This window comes from Sciurus vulgaris, assembly GCF_902686455.1.
Source record: "Sciurus vulgaris genome assembly, chromosome: 2".
Lineage (NCBI taxonomy): Eukaryota > Metazoa > Chordata > Mammalia > Rodentia > Sciuridae > Sciurus > Sciurus vulgaris.
The window spans coordinates 52,096,950-52,118,759 of NC_136462.1; the positions used below are offsets into that span (position 1 = coordinate 52,096,950).

Genomic DNA, 21,810 nt, shown 5'->3' on the forward strand with positions numbered 1-21,810 from the left:
GAACACAACTTACATAAACAATCCATAATATGTTTTCTCTTCCCTTATCCACCCTCTATGACTTCTTGAAACTTGCAATGCATTTTTTTTCATTTGGTTCAATCGGTAGGCTCTATGCTGGGTATCAGGGATACACATCACTCTCTATTGGATATTAGGGACAAGTAAATCACTAAAATGCATCCCATATCCTTAAGCTGTCCATTCACCCATAATAAGAGGAACATAGGCAAAAAATTCTCCCAGAATTGCAATAATAAAGATATAAACTAGCTGCAGTGGCAGTGCAAAGGAAGTATGGTCGATTTTAACAGAGCAGCCAGGGAGGAGTTCATGGGGGGACCATTGCGTTGATTTTTTTGAAGGATAAATTGAAACTCTTGGGACAACCTGTAAAATATAGACAAATAGTGCAAGCATATCAAACTTGGTTTCTGTGTGGTTAGATCATTGTGTAGGAAGTGACTGGTAGGCAGGAGGCCAGGGGAAGAACATGGAACACCTATATGCCATATGTAGAAGTGTACATTGAATTCTGTAAGCAATAAGAAGGTATTTAAATAAGCAGAGAAGTCAGCTTGTCAGATTGTTGTAGAAAGATCACTCTGACAACAGTTGAAAGGGTGAACTGGAGAAGGACTAGATGTGCAGCAAAAAGATCAGGAAGGAAGCATTAACCATGGCCAGGCAAGAGACACAGGGGAAGTGGAGTCTAAACTCAAGGAGTAGCAGTGGAAATGGAGGGGAAGGGATGGTTTCAGGAACCATCATGGGGCTAGACTAAATGAGATGTAGCAAGCCACATAGGTGTCCATAGAGCATCCTGGTAGAGTCAAAGCCTCTTCAGTCCATATAGCACCCTGGTACTCATCACAAAGAGACTCTTTTCCATAAAACTTTGTGTTGTGATGTGGTAAGTTTATTAGAACTGTGGATTTTATTTAACTTCAAAACAATAATGTCATCTGCTATGTGAATGGCATCCCCTCTCAATGGTGCGCTTTGCAGTACTTTAGCCTGAGCAACCACATACTGCAACAGTAGTTAGATAATGTGTAATAGTCATATAATAAGTAGATTTGGAGGGGGTGGATAGTGAAAGAGGAAGTCTTGTAAATCATCCCAAATGTGAGAGAAGATCCAAGATAAGGCTCAGGGAGGTACCAGAATTTCAGGAATAATTGAAAGAAAGGGAATGAATAAAGGTGAAATCTTGAAATGTTTTCTGCTTTGGCCTCAGAAATAGCAACTCTTAAATATGTGGATAATCATATAGCTTCAATTATATTTCATACATTGAGATTTTCAACCTGCCTTTCATATGCCAACTTCACATGTTATATATCTGTCCCCCAATGGGTTATATGCAACAGTGCCATCTTTGTGCAATTGAGCAATTGTTTTAATACCTGTCCCTTGTTCTAGAAAAATGAGAGACCTCCCGCCAGATATGCTGTTACTAATGATAAGAAGCTCTGGTAACAACTTAATTAAAACCTACACCAGGATGGAAATCCCTGGTTTTCAGAAAGCAGTAATTCTTTAACATTAATGGTGGCACATTAGACTTTGTTTGTGATTTCACTTGTGAAAAGGAATGAGGAGAGTATGAAGAATACAGAACCAACACTCACTGGAAATATTAGTGTTGAACATGGGGATCTCATTTTTTTTTCCTTTTGGGGGCTGAAATGCCCCTCCTGTTGATTTAAGGACATTTGGTTTTCCCACTCTGCCCTGCCATGTTTTCCTTTTCTCAGTCATCATAATCTTTAATTCATCTTTTCTGTGTTACCTAACTTACAATTCCTGTCCTGTGACCACTCATCTCTATACACTCTCCTTCATAGAACTTTAGTTTTCTTGATTTTTAACTACAAGCTTATTGTAGATTTGTCCTTTCTAGATCTTTGACTAGACCCCTTTCTCAAGCTCTGGCCTCTCCTCAGCTCCCTGCCTGGCACCCTCCTCAGCTTGCCCAACCAACAGTATGTCCATTTCTGAGCACAATTTCTTCAAAATTTAACTCTTCTGCTTCACACCCTTATTTTACTAATGGTGTCACCATCCTCTATCTTTAGTTTTTTAGCCTCTACAGCAAATCAGTGACTCAGACAATCCCCCTGGCAGGTTCTCTCACAGTCTTCCTGCTATTTCCATGTTTACTACCCTTGCCTCCAATTTATGCTTCTTTAAGAGTCTCCCCATTTTTCCTTATCTCCCCACACTCACCTGTGCAAACTGTAGTGGTGGAATACTCTCCTCACCTGGAGTTTCAGACTACATCAGCCAACTCAAAAGCCTCCCAGAACCTGCCGGTTTAAGTAGAAACTCCACACCTCGTTTCAATGTACCTTTTTGTGTTCCTCTTGTTCTTATCCCAAACAGGACTTTTCTCAACATCCATCATGCTTTGCTACCTCTCTCTCTTTCCTTAGGATCTTTTCATGTAGAGAACAACTGTAATGATGATTTCTGTCCTGCGTCAGTCCCTCTCCCACCCTCTGATAAAGTTCTCGCTAACTGTGGAAAAGCACACTTCATTGACACCTCTGCCTGCCCCACAACCAAGCCCACCCAAACAGCAACATCTCTCCAGTTAGTTTGATTGGGTGTTGCAGGGCCCAAGATAACCTCACAGAGCCTTCCTGGGTAAGAGAATCTTCCTTTATGGACTCATATGCTGAATCGAAAGTACACTTTGAGGTACGAAAGAATAAATGTCAACATGGAGGAAGGTCCAGTCCAGAAACAGAGAGAAATTAGGACATTGTCCTGATGATTCATTTCTGGCCTCTGAAACCAGCTCCCCTTCCTACTCTTTAGACCCTACTCTCAAGATCCATCTCATGGGCTGGGGAGATGGCTCAGTAGGTAGAGTGTTTGCCTTGCAAGCACAAGGCCCTGGGTTTGATCCCCAGCATAGCAAAAAAAAAAAAAAAAAAAAAAAAAAAGATCCATCTCAGGCTGGATGAGGTGGTACACACCTGTAATTCTAGGGACTCAGAAGGCTGAGGTAGGAGGATTGTGAGGTCAAAGCCAGCCTAAACATCTTAGCAAAGTACTAAGCAACTTAGAGAAACTGTCTCTAAATAAAATATAAAAGGCAGGGGATGTGGCTCAGTGGTTGAGTGCCCCTGGGTTTAATCCCTGGCATTCAAAAAATTTTAAAAAAATCCTTCCCAAACACTACTTTTCCCAGGAAATAATCTGCTTTTTAAATTTTATTTATATAGGTATTGGGGATTTAATCCAGGGGGGCAGTTTGCCACTGAGTCATATCTCCAGCCCTTTTTATATTGTTTTGAGACAGGGTCTCACTATGTTGTTAGGGCCTCAAAAGTTACAGAGGCTGGCTTTGAATTTGCAGTCCTCCTGCCTCAGCCTCCCAAGTTGCTGGGATTACAGGTATGTGCCATGCCACTCCACCCAGCAGTAATCTGCTTTTTTGAGTTTACATTTTCCCCATAATACCAACCTAATCATTTTAGTTGTTTTAGAAACTTCCTAGAACACTTGTTACTTACTGATTATACTGTGAAATCTTAACCTAACAAACTACTAAAGTAAACATACAACTAGTCACAAAGCAAAAGTGAAAAAACCTGTTGTGGGAGTGGTTTTTACAGGTGTTAACAAAAGAGCAAATCTACCCCTTTCCTCCCAGAAAATGTATAGGCCTCCACCTCTTCAACCCTGCCATAGGATCATGATTTGGAGAGAATAACTGATGAGCCCAAAGAGAAGTGTTGCTTAGGAGAGGGGTGGACTCTTGTGGCAGGTGGGTGACTGAAAAGTAGAGGGAGAGGTAAATGTGTTAACAGAGGTTGCTTGGCAGTCAGGTCTAAGATACAGAGAGTGAGCTCAGGAACTGAAGGTGCTTCCTTGCTTCTTTTCTCTTGCATTATAGGGGAAAGCCCCATTCTTTGTGGAGTTTTAGGTGTTTTTCCTCTTCTATCAGCAGCTTTCAGGAAAGTCTGACACCTGGGCACAGCCTATGTGTGCTGGCAGAAAATGAAGGGAGAAGACAGGGTAGAAAAAACACCAGCTCCCTGTTCACCCTTCATGGGGCCCAAGAGAAGGAAGCAGCATCCTCTAGGTGGTAGTGGTCTGGAAGCAGTGCACACATGGTGGACAGGGTAGAGCTGGAAGGATTAGGGAGGGAATCCACACTAGGTGGGCCACTGAGGAGAGATGAGAGCCAGTACATACCAGGAGGGGAGCCCTGGAGTGAAGGCAGAGCTGACCCTGCTGGTACTGATTTTACAGATACACATTTTACTGGACTTCAGATGTAATACTCCAGAGCAGTAAGAGTTTGAAAAGATGAAGTGAGCTTAGTTTTTTCTAATATCGACCAATTTGAAACTGTAATTAGTCAATTTATATCATTATGTTATTTCAAATACTTTGATAGTTTTAAAAATTGTCATTGTATTGTATGGGATGCCTGAGGTCCTTGTGCCATGACTGTACACATTCTGAAACTAAATTGAGGAAAGGGGGAAAAAAAAAAACAACTAAAGACTAAATTTCAAAACTTTCCATACTGACTCTTGACTCTCACAGGAGCTAACTTTTCGAAGACATAAGATAACCATTTGCTTATTGTTCCTATAATATAGTCCTAAGTTGATCTTAAATGCAGCATTGATGATTGACAGATGCTTCACTGCAGTTGTAGGAGAATTAAATTACCAAACAATAGGAAACCAGATTAGATGTTGGGATTGAATATGGATGTGCTTGAGGCTGTCAGTGCAGATATAAATGCTGTCTAATGTGATCAGGGCTAACCTAAGACCCACAACTAATATTTCCACTTAACAATTCAGAACTTTGCTTTGCATATAGATAAAAAGACCTCTGTTTTAGATTTATGAAATGTGAGCAAAGAGGTGTGTGTGAGTGAGAAAGGGAAAGGGAGGATGAGGGCTATAGGAACATTCATAATTAATTGCTAAAAAGACTGGAGGAATCTGTGACTTGCTTTTTCTTACCAATGTTTTCAGAGCATTATCATAATTTTCCAGATAGACTTGAAAAATGCCAACATTTTGCAGCTGGGGGTTTTGCAGCTGGAGCATTGTCATACTTCTATGAGGTTTTTAGCAAGAACAGTGGGATTCTGTTCAGTCTGCCCTGATCAGGAGCTTGTGAATCCACCCTGTCCCTGAAACTCTTCTCCAACTGCAAGAGACTCCCTCAACTCTGATTACCTTTGAGTCCCTGGGGTACTTTTTAAACAGTCAGTACCAAGTATTGGCTGTGATTGGGAGGGTAGCTATGCAGACCTCCTCAAGTCATCCTGACGCTCTCCTCTTTTTAATGATTTGTCTTAGCTCCATTCAGTGGAAACTTCTGGACCAGAGAGAAGAGGATGAAGGCTGAGTTCCTCCCTCTGCTGGCAATTAGCTGTCAGCCCTTAGGCAGGTCACTTGGTCTGAGTTTGTTTCTTCATCTGTAAGATGGGGCTGGGATGGTGATGATAGACTGGTGACATTTATTCTGTCCACCCACAGAATTTGGGGGATGCTCAAACAGGAAGATGGTATGAGTCAAGGAAGAGTTAACTTGAAAGCTGGAAGAAATGTGAGTTCCTATGGTTGATGCTCATGGTTGACAGAAGGTTTGAGTTCTTCTTTCCCCTTCTGAGCCAGAAAGCCCCATATGAGAATAAACAGCCACTTCTGTTGGTATCCTTGTCTCCGAGTAAGCAGGCTTCTCAGCTGAAGCTCCACAGAAGGGAGCAGAGATATATTATGAATCAGCTCCCCCTGGCCTCTCAGCCTTTCTTCCTTTTAGTCCCTTGTTGATCCTGGCCCCGATCTGAACAATCTTGCCCCTCTCATGCTGTCATCACAGGAGGGGACCAGAGACAGTGTCCAAAAATATACAATAATGATGATAATTCCTCAAGAATAAATATCTGGGTAGTTTTTGCTGTTTATCCACTTCTCAATTATGTCTCAAATAGTCACAGTCAGTTGACTTACAGAAAGTTTTTTTAAAATAAACTATTTCTAAACAAAAAGAAAAGAAATGACCTGGGGTTGGGTGCATGGCACACACCTGTAATCGTAGCAGATTAGGAGGCTGAGGCAGGAGGATCACAAATTCAAAGCCAGCCTCAGCAACTTAGTTTGGCCCTCATTGAGTTCAATGAGACCCTGTCTCTAAATAAAATACAAAAAAGGACTGGGGATGTGCCTCAGTGGTTAAGAGCCCCTGGGTTCAATCCACAGTACCAAAAAAAGAAAAAGAAAAAAGAAAAGAAGTGACCTGGTTTTCCAAATACATTCCCTTTGATTTCTCAGCTCAATACCATCTCTTATTTTACTGTTCCCAAAAGAATTTAGTGTTACAGGTCTTTGCAGCCAGGCTGTAAGTGGTGCTTTGGTTTGTGGGAGCTCTGGGCCCTAATTTAAAGCATCCCAAGTAATGGGAAACCTTGCTGTGGAGTCTCAGGCATTGGGCCCTGGACTTCCAGGGTGCCAATGGGCATGGCCCATGGGACAGGCTTCCCCCAGGCCTGAACCTCAGGGAAGGACTTAGCAGCAGAAATGCACAGGTGTTCCTTTTCAGCTGCTAAGGTTGCTCAGAGACAGGAAGTTCTGTGGCTGCTAGAAGGGCTCAGTCTTGAAGGTTATGGAAGACTAGGAACAGTGAATGTGAAAATCACCCTGAAATTGTTGCACAGATTCCATGTCTTCAGAGTATCACCCCTCAGTTGACAGCTGAAGAACCTGAAGTTGATTGCCAAGGAAAGCCAAGACCATGTTCCAGCAGTGGTCACACACACTCAGGAAGTCCTGTATGTCTTACACCAGTTCTGTTGCTTTGCATGGTGCACTGCAACAATCTCAGGGTGATTTTTCACACTCACTGCCCCTTGTCTTCTGTAACCTTCAAGACTGAGCCCTTCCAGGTACCAGTATCTTGAGCACCACCACCTCCCCGCTGCCCAGTGGAGTGCTGCATCACTGACCTCCCCCAGGTTCTGGCTCCCCTCAGAATGTCCTCGCTGACTGACCTCAAGCTAGTGGCTATTGCTGTTGGTGTCTGGGCAGGTTTTGGGGGTGCCTTTCTCTTTCAGGCAGCATGACATTCTTGGAGAGTGGGAGAGCAACTGCTAGATTTTGGTTCATATAGGTTTTTCAATAGCTTCTGGATCCATTTGTCCCATTGTTAATGCTCAGAGAGACAATTCAAGTATCAATTCACCAATTTACCAAGTTGGCCAAAACAAGCAGTTTATCAAAAACTTGTTTCAAAGAGTACACTCTGTGTAGACAAACTCATGCACTTATTTTTCTCAGTTATATTCCGTGAATATGAATATATTTTTCATGAATAGTCATTGATTCTAAGTATGTTCAATATTCAGGAATATATTTTTATTATGAATGTAGTTGACAAGTATATATTTATAAAGTATACATATATCTCTAGGCTTACACTCACCCCTTCTGTTGAAGTCCTAACCCTACTACCTTAGAATGTGACTGTATTAGGATGTAGGGCCTTTAACGGGATAATTAAGCTAAAATTAGGTCATTAGGTTGGGCCCTAGTCCAATGCTACTGGTGTCCTTACAAGAAGGGATAAGGACACCAACATCTGCAGAGGGAAGATCATGTGAAGAAACAAGATAATCTGACCATTTATAAGCCTAGAAGAGAGTCCTCGGGAGAAACCTCCCTGCCCACACCTTGATCTTGAACATTTAACCTCTAGGACAGTGAGAAAATAAATTTCTTTAATAAGCATGTAGTCTGTGGTACTTTGTTATGTCAGCCCTGGCAAATGCCCAATAATCTTATAGTTAGGTTTCTTAAATGAGATACATTTTATCAGCATATTAAGGAATCTTCAGTGTGTCAAAAACCCAGTTGCAAAATAGCTTAGACTTTTCACTTTATATATATATGTGTATATACACACATATATACATGTACATATATATATAATATATATATGTATATATTTGTTTTTTGTGTGGTACTGAGGATTAAACCATGTAGTGCTTTACCACTGAGTTATATCCCTAGTTCTTTATTATTTTGAGATAGGGTCTCTCTAAGTTGCTGAGGGGCTTACTAAATTACTGAGTCTGGCCTTAAACTTGTAATCCTCTTGCCTCAGTGTCCCGAGTCTCTGAAAGTGTACCGCCAATCTGGCTAAGTATAAAATTTCTTAAAATAAGATTTTGATAAATATGGCAAATTAGCCATTGATTTCCAGCAAATCTTTGTGGCTTCCCCTCTTAGCATACATGATTGGATTATACAAAGGGACTGGTGGTTTGGAACATGAGCTATTATTGTCTTAGTCTGAACTGCTGTAACAAATATACCCAAACTGGGCAGATTATGCACCAGACATTCATATCTCACAGTTTTGGAGGCTGGTACATCGCAGATCAAGGTGCCAGCAGATCTGGTGGCTAGTGAGGGCCCTCTTCCAACATGCAGATGGCTTTCTTCTTGCTGTGTTCTCACATGGTGGAGAGCAAAGAAAGAAGGAAACCTCTTGTGTATTTTGACAAGGGCGTTAATCCCATTCATTAGGGCTCTACTCTTATGGCCTAATCACCTCCCTAAGCCCACCTCCTAATGCCATCACATTGGAGGATATTATTTCAATATGTGGATTTTGGGAGGACACAGTCCATAACAGGTGCCTGTAATAGAAATTCTTACCACACTCTGAGCGCACACTAGTCACTGTGCTAGATACTGCCCCAAATGTCATTCCCTGAATCTCACAATAGGCCTAGAAGTTGATGGGTATCCCATGGTACATACAAGAATATCAGCATTTAAAGCAGTTACATAACTCCCCATGGTCACAGAGCTAATCATTTCTTTGTTCTGATAGACTCAGGTGTAGAGCCTAGCTCTGCTTCATCCGAGCTGCATGATCTAGGCAAATGGTTAACTTCTCTGTGCTCCAGTTTCTTCATTTGTATAATAAGGACATACTGCTCACCTAATGGGGTGACAGTTGGACAGATTAAGAACCTGGTACATACTAAATGTTAACTCTTACCTTGTGTGTGTGTGTGTGTGGTACTGAGTATTGAACCCAGGGGCACTCTACCTCTGAACTATATTCCCAGCCCTTTTTTATTATTTTGAGTCAGGGTCTTGCTAAGTTGCTGAGGCTGTCCTTGAACTTTTGATCCTCCTGCCTTATTCTCCCAAGTCACTGGGATTACAGGCATGTGCCACAACTCCCAGTTTATCTATTACTATTAACTTAGGAAATATGGCAAGTAAAAGAATACCAGACATTACACAGTAGTATTTATAAAATAGTGTTTACACTTTTCAGTGTTTCTGATAAGGAAACCTAGGCTGAGAAAAGTTCAGTGGCTCAGTCCATATCCCCTATCTGTATTTGGTAGGGAGAGAACTCAGTCCAGCCTTTTGGCTCCTGGCAGGGCAGAACCACAAACTTCTCCTGACAGCCACTTCACCAGCCAGTGGACTTAAAATATTAGAGGGTCCTGTCTGAGCTTAAAAGTTGTGTCTGTGAATATGAGTTTACTGTGGAGTAAGGAGATCTAAAACATCCTCACAGAAACACCCAGAATAATGTTTGACAAAATATGTAGGCACTTTAGGTCCAATACCACCATGTTTTTGCTCAGTTTCATCAAGAATTTGCTGCCACAAATAAAATAATTTACTGCAAGATGTTATGCAAGGTGCTGACCCTACCCCCTAATCCCTAAGTGCCCTGGAAAGATGGAAAGAGCTGTGGGATGAAGCTGAATCTTTGAACACAGCTCTTTCATCCTTTCTTCTTCAGAAGGAAAATACTGGTAAACAAAACAATTTACTTTGTCTCATTTTCATTGTGGCATCAGGCTACTAAGGTTGTAGGTGAACTTTTTTTTTTCTTTTGTCATGTCTTTGGATATGGTTGTCATGTTTTAATTATATATTAGTTGCAAGTTGCAGTCAACTTAGCAAATCAGGAAAAATGTGTTTATAATCTAATTGTTACTTGTCTGTTAGGCTAAGTACTGCTTATTTTTTAAAAAATAAATTTTATTGAGGTAGAATTGCTGCCTTGAAAATAGATTTTAAAAACATTTCAAATCTATATAGAAACGGTATGAAACTAAAAACTAAATTCTCTATAAAAGGAAATATCACCATCTTTAATGTTAGGGAAGGACATACCTTGGAATCTATAGTGTGTGGCAAATTACCACCAGCCAAGAACTGGGGCAAAAACCAACCTCTTAGGTGAATATGAGGCAACAGCATGTGTCAGTATTAATATTATTCTAATTATTGGGTAAGTTTGCTAAGATCAGTGAGTAGAAATTCTCGTCTAGTAACCAATGCAAATAAAAATACTATAAGTGCTCAGCTGGCCAGATATCTGAAGTACATCAAAGGGAGGACTCTAATAAATTAACCACCTTTTATTTATATGGCATGCTAAGATTTTTAAAGGTCTTTCATTTATATTATTTCTATCTGATTTGATCTTTAAAACCACCACCCTATGCCATAGGGTAGCCAGATAACATTCTCCCCATTGAGACACAGAGAGGTTTAGGGTCACATATCTGTACAGGCAACAGAAGAGACAGACCCAAATCATCTTTCCTCTGCATCATAAATCAGTCCATTATCTTTGATGGGTGCAGGAGACTTACAGCCAGGGTTTAGGAGTGAGTGGAGGAGATGGAAGGACCAAAAGCAAATTACAGCTCTTCTTGATAATTGACCCACCTCAAAGAAAAGCAGTCTGTTTTGAATATGACTTCGGGTTTATATAACTGTGTAGGCTTGATCAGAACTGGTAAAACCCATGAAAAGAGAGAGGGGATGAACATTTTTAATGATCTATAGGTCACTGCCTTTCTTACCCACAAAAATGCCTTCCACACATTGAAGAATGGGAGTGGAGGAGAATTAGGGAAGGAGCGCTGCTAGGGAGGTTTGGTTCTTTCTGAGAGGAGGGAGTCATACCATCAGAACTGTGAAAAATGAATCATGTCTTTCTCATCAGAACTTTGCACAGATTTCCTACAAAACTTGTTGCCGAGGATACAATAAAGATGACTGTCCTTTTTTGGGAGGTTAGTATTTTCTAGCGAACAATGTAGATCAGTTTGGGGTTGAACTGCAAATTAAAATAAAATTAAGGGGCTGGGATGTGGCTCAGCGGTAAGGTGCTTGCTTAGCATTCACAAAGTTCATTCCCCAGTGTGAGCATGCATGCACACAGGTACACACATACTCACACACACACAGATTAGAATACAGCTGAAAATTGTTGCAACTGTTGTCAAATTGTAGCACAATACGTTACTCAAGTGTTTGTGGTGTTGCTGGTATAAACAAACTTACTGTTGCTACCCATCATATTAAAGAGGGCCTGGGTTCAGTTCCCCACAGCACAACAAAAAATAAATAAATAAGTGAAGGAAGGAGGGAGGGTTTAAGGAAAGAGGAATGAAGTTACACATGTCATATGACTTCTGTGGGCTGTGTTCACCTTTCCAGGAAATCATCAGAATCGGCCTACTTGAAATATTGAAAAAGCAAATGTCAGACTTGGTTGTGAAAGTACAAAGGGGTGATGTTTTGGGTTCCACCTTTCATACCAGGAGTGACATTTCTTGGTTAATAAGGCACTTCCATATGCATCATTATATTTAAGCTTCACTACAGCAGATTTATGGTCCCTATTTTCTAAATGAGATCACAGCTAAGGGCACATATTGGCTGGCTTCCAGCTCAAAGTTCATGCCCTCTTCACTGCATCATAAGGTAGATCCCCTCAGTCTCCAGGTAGGGACACAGTAGCTAATGTTATTTCTTTTATTCTTTTTGCAGCAGTGGTAATTGAACCCAGGCCTCATGCACACTAAGCAGATACTGTACCACTGAGCTACTCCAGCCCTGACATGACTGATCTCTTATTGACTTCTTTTTATGAAGATGACTGAGCAACTGGTTTGAGATAATTGGTCACCCTACTTATATATTTCCAATAGTTTTCATTGAAAATTCTCCAAAGATCACATTGAATGCTAAGAAATTTTTAGAACAGAGCTATGTATGCATGGGTTTTGCATATAATTTTCTTCTATTCAAACAATATATGTGAACATTTTTTAACATTTTGCTATTCTTTTTTTTTTTTTTTTGTGATGCTGGGGATCAAACCCACTTGGTATAGTGCAAGGCAAGCACTATACCAAGTGAGCTATCTCCCCAGCCCAACATTTTGCTATTCTAAGGTAGTCATTTTGATTTATTTTTATTTTTCATTTATTAGTAGTTTCCATTGTTATTGTCTCAGATCACCAAAGGATAGATGAGGAGGAGGAAGGATGATAGCAGGGAAAAATAAGTGAAGAAAGACATTTAAGTCTAATTTCTAAAATGTGGTCTTGGTTTCAGTGTGTTGAGGACTGATCTGTAGTTGTAATTCTCAAAAGAAAATTAAGAGGCAGGCAGTCTCTACAATGGCCTTTTATTATTTCTGCCTCTCTGTAGTCTCACTCTTATAATTCTCTTCCCTCCTTCCTTGGGCGAATTTGTCTTGAGGGCTCACTTATGTGCACTTGGTCCTACTTCTCCACCCCACTCCCTCTTATTTCTAATTCTGGGAAAACCAGATGCCATATTGTCAGCAGTCCTATAGAGAAGCTCATGTGGCAAGGAACAGATGTTTCCATCAGTAACCAGCAAGGACCTGAGGCCTGCCAGGTTCCATAGGAGTGAGCTTGGAAGCAGATTCTCTAGTGCAAGTGAAGTCTTAAGATGACTACAGCCTAAACTAACACCTTGATGGCAGCATCATGGAAGATCATGAGCCAGCATCATAAAGCTAAATCAGTAAATTCCTCACTCGTGGTGGTTTTTAGCTTCAATTTTTAGGGTAATGTCTTCAGAAACAGTAGATAACTAACAAATATGAATTTAAATCACTTAGACAACAACTTGAGAAAATATGTACTAGGGCCATACCCCAGAGGCATTATTCAACAGATTTAGCCTGGGGTCTTTGCCTTTTCACCAGGAATTTTAGGAAAATCAGAACTGAACAAATTTCTGCTTAAAAGCTCGTAGCTAAAATAAATTCTCACCCGGGAAGGCTTAGACAGAGGGAAGATTACAAGGGGGACAGAACTGCTGATAAAACACAAGATGCCCAGGTATATTTAAATTTTAGGGGAAAAAATTTTTTTTTAGTACAAGTATGCTCTCCCAGTATTTAGGTCAAATGTATACTGAAACGGTATCATTTGCTTATCCGGAGTTACAATTTAAGTGGATGTCCCATATTCCTTTTTGCTGAGAACCCACCGGAAGTGAAAGTCCGACCGGAAATAAGATGTCTTCCATCTCTGTGTGACAAGAAACTGTACCTCTTTAAGGACCCACAGACCTGGGTTCGCAGTTCCTGTGAGGAGGACAGGCCTTAATGTCCTCTTGCCTCCGGAGCAGGGGAGCCTACCACTTGCTGTCCAGGCCAGATCCTGCCCCCACCCACTGAAGACAGGCCAGCAGAACCCCCTGCCCCAGGTGCCCCTGAAGTACCCACCCTGCCCGGCCCGACAGGGGCATAAGGTCACCCCGTTGGTGAACGGCCAGGATGAAGCGAGAGGGCTTGCGACCCAGAGCCAGGGGAGACGGGCTGGAGGGGGTGAATGCTGCTGCCTGGCTAGCTCCTTTTGTCGCTGTCGCATAGCCTTTTCCCTAAAGGTGAAGGAAGCCAGTCCTCTCCCACATCCCTCCAGGAGCTCAGACGCATGCAGCTTCTAATAAATGCATGTGTTTCTCATTCTGAGAATACCTGCGTCTCTGATGAGTTCTAATTATTGCAGTCCTCGGTCCTTAGAGTAGGACGGTTTCATAGATACCTACGTTTTCCCGTCTTTTGTGCTGCTTTCTTGTCACACGGAATAACCTTCGTTTTGACATGTTTATTCTGATCTATGAAATGTCCTTGAAGAAAGAGAACGAAGGAGAATATGGGTGAGTGTGTGAAAGAGATACGGATTGACTTTGTAGACTGAAATGCTTACAGCAGGGAAGGAAGATAAAGACACAGAAAATAAGCAGCTGTAGTAGAATCATAAGCATGCTTTGAAACCAGACCCAAAAAGTGAAGTCGCATCTCGGCACTGGCTCAGCCCTGCCCAGCCTGATGCAAACTGAAAACCCACAGGAGGGGAACTCCCCTAGGTGTCTCTCCTTAGAGAAACTGTTGGGGAGTGTGAGTTCTTGAGAAAGAGGTTTGGAATAAAGCGTTTGCTCTGGAGGATCTCGAGGACTCCAGAACTCCAGAACTCCTTGGGTGCTGTTTTATAAAATCAGAATGGCTGATACAGAACAAAGTAAAAAAAAAAAATGATCCTGTTTCCACACTCTTCTGTCAGGAAGACTCTGCCAGGAATCCCACAGTTCTGGACCCCAACTTGGGACTGACTGACTGGATACAATGGCTCTTCATTTATAGAATGGCATAGAGCTGGAAGGGGCTTTAGAATTTCAGTCCAGTTTCCCCTTTTACAAAGAAGAAGCCAGACTCCACTTTGGCCTCCAACTTGAACTCTCTGGGCATCTGAAAAGTTAATAGCTACTTCACAGATTTATTTTGAAGATTAAGTGCAATGATGTGTATTAAACACTCAGCACTCAGCACTCACTATAGGGAACTGTTATTATTTCACCACCTTTGAATGCTTGTGGGGTGGTAGTAAGACTGGGGTCTTGGGAACTGTTTCAGTGAAAAAAGCCTAGCTTCTTGAGGTAGAGTTCATATCCACTTGAGTCTTCTGGACATAAAAGAACAAATAGAGCCTTCAGTTCATTCTGCTTTAGAGATAATGAAACAGGTCCAGACAAGTGAAGGCTTGCTGAGGATCCCACAGCGTCCTCTTTTCTGGAATTCCAAGTCCTGCTTACACAGTAGGAATCTGCCATGTTTTTAGTAGAAGCTTTAATGAGATGGTGTCTCATTTTGCGGATGGGAGTGCCTAATCCACCAGAACCAATGCTTAGTTGGATCTTTCTGAATACCACTGTCACCTCCATTACCACCACCATGGTGGGCACTTAAACTTTTCATAAATTAATAAAAGTGCTACATTCTTAACTCTTGAGAGAACTAATAATTATCTACAAAGACAAGTCTGAGTTTGAAATTAATGACTGTGGGATTCAGAAATGATTTCATGATAAAATGAGTTGCTTATTTGCATGGCAGTAGACATTGCTTAGGAAAAAATGTTTTATAGAACTTTAAGAGACAAAGATCTTGTCTGTTATTTTAATTAATGGCCTAGGGGAGGGGGGTTTGGCAAGAGGAAGAACATGAGGGGTTTGAAACTTTTAATGCTTGCTCTGCAGACATATGACTATTTCTCTTTCTGAAATAAACTTTTAAGTAATGTCCAGCATTAAGTACTTGTTATGTATTTTATATTTATTTATTTAATCTCCATGATAACCTTAGGAAATAGGTGCTAGAGTTACTTCCATTTACAGAAAACCAAGGCCAGAGAGTAGCTTATTCAAGGTCAAGTAGCTGGTGAATAGCAGCATCAGAACCAAATCCTAGATTCTGGCTTCAGAGCTATGTTTTTAATCTGCTGTGCTCTTCCACCTTGGGAGAGTCAAGGGACCAAACCAGTTAGACTGGGAAATACTGAGACATTCCTTATGAATGCATGTTTTCCATCCTATCACTGTCCCAAGGTTAAGCACTTGAAGCTGAAACCTCTTGGTCCTCATTATTCTAATCTGCCCTATCAGTGTTGGGCTAGAAATACCCTGGAAACATGAGCGAGATCTTGTGTTTTATAATCATCCCTTACTTTATGTTGCTAGAAGAAAATCAGGACCCAGTTCTGCTCTTCAGTCCAGAAATGGCATAAGGAGCCAGCATTACTCAGCATTATAGATTTTTTTAAAAAGACATCTACCTCCAAGAACATACCAGTACAAGCCTAAAGGGAGCAGTATATTTCACTGAGAAGGATCATGAAGAGATGCCATGGTAGCAACTCTATATCTGTGTTTGTCTTAGATTACGACACCTATTTTTTAATCCCTTTCTCTTTTTCATTTTAATTCAGAAGTGATAGCAACCTTGCTTCTTAAATTATATGAGAATGAGTCTTCAGAGATCTACAGTAAACTCAATAGCAAATAAATGTGTAGAGAAGGGACACTTACCTGTAATTTAATTTTAATAAATACTTCCATATCCCTTTTATATACAAGAAAGGATATTGCATTATACATATTTTTACTCTTATACCCACTCCTCTGGGCTTTTATTTTTTCACTTAACATGTTTTGTAACACATTCCATATTTAATATTATCACATAAAAAATTGCCTCATTTTTTTCTCATGTTTACATCATGAATTTAATTGGATGTATCATAATTTATTTAACTACCACCTATTAAAGAATCAATTTGATCTAGCCCTATGCTCTTAAAAATAATGCTGAAATAAATATTTATCTACACATGTAAGTATATTTGTTTTGTCTTTTATTGATACTGTTTATTAAGAAAAAAACTAGAAGTTGAACTGTTAGGTCTAAGAATGTTTGTATTTTAAATTTTAATCACTTGCAAATGATGCTACAAAGAGATTGCACCAATTTGTTCTCAATGAGAAGGAATTTTAAATGCTGAGTCCAGCCATCCTTCTTATCTGACTAGATTTTCATATAACAAAGCTTTGCTGTATAGTATGATTAAGTCACTATATAACAAATAGATTGAACAAATGGGCACATCGGTCAAAATATTTTGAACTACATAGTGAGAGGGAGTGTGGGAGTTGGTGGACCCCTGGCAGTAATACTTTCATGTCAGAGAAGAAGAATCAGGCATGGTTTTAGTGTCTGTTGCTTGGAAAATAGTCAGTTGTGCAAGATATTTACCATACTTCACTGGGACCTGCTAACACTATACTCTTTTGATCTAAACTCAGGTTGGTAAAGGAAATATCTGTAATACAAACTTGTACAATTCCCTATATGCTACATCAGATAAGCATGTAGAACTCCACTCTATAAAATCCACCTTCCCCCTGAAATGTACATTTCTAGGTTTCATTCTGCAATCAGGCTAAGCTGAAGATACTTCATTTTCTTCATCCAAGCCTCCTGAGAATGCAGAAATACCTTTGACTTGTGGCTTTTACAAATTTCCACCTAGGCTGAAGGGTTTAGGGGGTAGGTCATTAGTGCCTGGGACTTATTGTCTCCACCTAAAGTTGTATAGTGGTAGAGAAACACAGTTGGCTGCAGGCTTATCAGAGGAGAAGATTAATGTTACCATCTTTGATAAGCTTTGTAGATTAGCCATGATCTCCCCATGTAAGTCCTCTCTTCTTCATTCATTAGCAAAGATGGTAAAAGGCTAACCCCATTATTAACCTAGTCTGTATCTGTTATGATTTTGCTACTTCTCATCCTTTCAAAGCACAGACCAGCCTGCTAGGTATGGCCCAGATTGCTCTATTAACAAAATGTCCTGAATGCCTACCCAAGCCTGGTGTTAGACCAGGTCCAGTGGGGGAACATGAAGGAAATAGAAAGCAGTTGGACATGGGCAAATCAGAGCAGAAAAGAGTAGACAGAGACTAGCTGGCAAGCAGTTGTAGCAATTGAGGAAGAAAGTGGTGAAGGCCTGACCTAGGGTGGTACTAGCAAAAACAAGAGATGTAGCAAATTTGGGAGCCACTAAAGAAACAAGAAATCAGGCTGAATGGTCCAGTGTGGTGCACAGAGCATAGGCTGGATCCCCACCTCATAGCTGTGTGACCGTAAGGCCTGAATTGTGAGCCTCCATCTTCCATCTTCCATTTTCTGTAATTGGAAGAGTGACCTAACCCCCCCCACCCCCCGCCTCACTGGATTCCTGAGATCTGTGAGTTAGCATGCAGCACATGGTCTGACTCATTGGAATGAGCGTCCCCTTCCTCATCTCTCCATCTCTGTTCCTGCCTCCTGTCTCATGGTAAGAAATGGAGAAGGAATTAAAAAACAGAGGAGAGAAGAGTGAACGAGGATGTTCGTGTTCAGGACGGGGCCATTAAGCAGATGGAAAAAGTTAGAAAGGGGAACTACTCAGAAGGGGAAAATAGAATTGTCTTTGAAATTTGGAGTCTGAGGTGATGGCAGGTTAGTCACGCTGATGGCTTGGAAAACCAGGGGCCAGTGTCCCAGGAAGATGGCAACAGAGGACAGAGAGGCAGGAGTTTTCAGCTGGGCTGGGGTTGTGTCTGAATTCCTATGAAGAGATTAAACAGGAGACCTGGGCTATTGCTCTTTGGGGGGAGTGCCGTATGATGTCAAATTCACTTGTTACTAAATGACAGTTGTTTTCATAGATGCTGCACAAACACATTTGCAGCTAGCCTCCCAGCACAAGTTTTCCCACCAAAGAGGCTTTAAACTCACGTTCATCTTCCTTGTGTACAGAGAAGAGGAGGCAACCAGAAAGACCTCAAACCCAGGAAGCTCAGGCAAGAAAAACCCAGAACAAAGGCAGTAGCAGTCACTATAGAGGTGAACAAGCAAAACTAAGACCTTTGGGCTCAGTGTTGAAGACAGAGATGAAGCATGCATCACATCACTGAACAAATCACATAGAACCCACAGAGAGTCATGCACTCCCCTGCGGTAACTGCAGAAACACCGGTCTTTTCAAGTTGGCAAGAATACAGACAGTATCAGGACCCTTTATCATGACTCCTAACAGCAGGTGACCCAACACAAGGGGCAAGAAATATAGAGTGGGAGGGTTGAGTTCAAGCCCAGGTTTTATCTGCCACCCCACCCCTTCTATGAGCTTTCCCTGAGCCTCAGACTCCCCCTTTATGCAGCAGAATGGAAACCTCAACTCTGGCTGGACTTCAGTGATCACACACAAAAGCACTTTGTATAACCCGGGTCTCATTAGTACTATACTCCAAGCCCATCCACCTTTACCCTGAAGAAAATAGTTACCTCCAGTAATTCTTCTGCTTAGAATCAGCATTAAAGCAGGCAGTTGAAGAAAATGAAATTTGTTCCCCATCTGAAGTAATATCCAAGTTCTTACCCCCAGTTAGGACCTATGAATATGACCTTATTTGGAAATAGGATCTTGGCAGATGTCATTAGAATCTCATGATGACATCATCCTGGATTTAGGTTGGACACTAAACCCAATGATTACTGTAGTAAAATAAAAGAAGGAACTTTTTTCCTTATTTTGTTTCCCATTGGTGCTTGTAGTTGTACAAAATGGTGAATTGGTTGTTACATATTCACACATGCACACAATATAACAATAGAATTTGGCCAGTATCATTCCCCAGGACTAACTCTTTCCCTCCACCCCTCTTTCCCTCTGGTCTTTTCCTCTACTGTGCTGATATCCCTGAAAAAGGACATTTGAAGCAGAGGAGAAGGCCACGTGAAGATGGAGGCAGAGATTGGAGTAATAGGCCTATAAGCCCAGGGAAGCACTTGGTGCTAGCAGCCACCAGATGCTGGGAGAGAGGCGGGAGCTGATTCTCCCTCAGACTCTCCAGAAGGAGCAACCCTCTGCAGTCTCGGTTTCAGATTTCTGATCTTCAAAGCTGTGAAAGAATACATTCTGTTGGAAGACAGAGAGTGCTGACACCAATACACCATCCAGGGTGAGAAGCCTTGGCTAAAAATGTTGCTGGGTTCTCTTGCCTGTTCACTCTGCCCGTCTGTCCTCGAGGACCATGTTCTCCCTGAGCCAACAAGACTTCTTGAAGCAGCTCCTGTCAAAGTTGCTGAGTTGTATCATCATATTTTCATAAGGTTCCTCCCCTTCTCAGGCACTATAGTTAGTTCCAGTTGATTCCAAATCACAAACACTTTCTCATGAGCCTAAAGATTTCATTCATAGGGGACACACATGGACAGTCTCATTCCCTGGGTCCATCAGATTTACCTTTGTAATCAACATTGTGGTTACATGACTGTTAACAAACCATGGTAGGTGATGATCTCTCTAGTTTTTTGTTTAGAACAGATTCTCAAACTGTAGGGTGCAGCAGAATCATGTAAGGAGTCTTGTCGAAGTGCTGACTCCCTTCCCTTCACCCCCACCTCCAAGTTGCTGATTCAGTAGGTCTCAGGTGGGCCCAGAGATTCCTCATTTCTAACAAGTTCCCGTGTGATGTCATTGGCACCACCCAACAATACTCAGAAGCAGCAAGAGCAGTGATTCTCAAATTCTGCTGTTTATTAGGGTTACTCCCATGCCAAGGCTGCACCACATACCAATTAAAGAAGAATTTCTAAAAGGGAACCTGGGATCAAATGAAAAGCCAGTATCTTATAGGTACTCTCTTCTTTCCCTCCAGCCAGTCCTATATAGGCTGGCAGGTGGGAAGATGTGCTGGCTTGGGGCCCAACCCTCACACCCAGGCCTGAGGGCTTCATCTGGAATACGGGAAAGAAGTCAGAAACCAGGATCCTATGGAGGCAGTACCTGTCTTGAATCTCCCATTGCCTAAGAGGTCAATCTGGGGGTCCAGCAAGATAATACTAGAGCTGGAGTCCTGAGATGCTAGGCCAGTGTGCAAAGTCCTGTTCTGGCACTTGACAACAGTCCTTCCTTATCTGTGATGTCACTCTCCATGGTCTCAGTTACCCATGGTCAAGTTGTAGTTTGAAAACAGTAAATGGGAAATTCCATAAATAAGCAGTGCATAAGATTTAAATTGTGTGCCATTCTGAGTGGCATGATGAAATCTCATGAGTTCCACTCAGGTCATGAATCTTCCCTTTGTCCAGTGATCCAGGCTGTATATGCTACCCTCCTGTTATTCACCCAGTAACCATCTCGACTATCAGATCCTCTGTCCTTTTATCAAGATGCTTTTATTCAAGTAGTCTTGCTCAAAAAGGACCCCAGTCATGGAGTGCTTCCTGTAAGTGAAAAGTTAAAAGATCTCCACTTAATAAGAAAAGAAATAAAATGGTATGCTGAAGTTGCTAAAATCTGTGGGAAGAAAGAACCATCTATTTGTGAAATTGTGAAAAATATAAAAAATTCATGCATTTTGCTGCTGCACCTCAAAATGCAAGTGTGTGGAAAAAATGTTTATTTAAGATGGAAAGTCATTAAACCACAGGGCTTGGAACAATCTGAAGTTTCAGGCATCCAGTGGGGGTCTCAGAATGTAACCCCCACAGATAAAGGTTCCCTGCTGAACTAGCTTTATGAATTTGATCAAGTTGATTACCTTCTTCTTGTTTTTGTTTACCTATAAAATGGAGGTAATAAAAATACCTACCTCAAGGCAAGCTATAAAAGATTAAAGGAGAAAAAATGCATCTGAAGTACCAAGCCTGTGTGCTTTAAATGGCAGGTGCTCAGTAAATCTTAATGTCCCTTCCCCATCTTCTCTAACCATCTGTTTCCTCCATGTTTTCCTTTCTGCACTGGGCAGGAGAAGTAAAGTCAGCTCAGTATGTCCCTTTGTTTCTAGTTTCACTTCCAGAGTTTGGGACCTGACATCTTAGTCACTTACTTTTTACTATAAATAGAGATCATTAGAAGCACCTCTTTTTGGTTTGTTTATTCTTCAAGATTTCTTTTAAGTCAGCAGTGGTGGTGCACACCTATAATCCCAGTGACTTGGAAGCCTGAGGCAGGAGGTCCATAAGTTCAAGGCCAACCTCAACAACTTAGTGAGGCCCTAAGCAAATTAGTGAGACCCTATCTCATAATAAAAAATTAAAATGGCTGGGGATGTGGCTCACTGGTTAAGTACC

The 21,810-nt window shown here is 41.3% G+C and overlaps 1 long non-coding RNA gene across 1 annotated transcript in view; it reads right to left on the minus strand.

Annotated features, from left to right (window-relative positions):
• LOC306648876 overlaps positions 1–21,810 on the minus strand; it is a 603,819-nt gene that overhangs the window by 442,220 nt on the left and 139,789 nt on the right. The gene's annotated exons all lie outside the window — the stretch shown is intronic.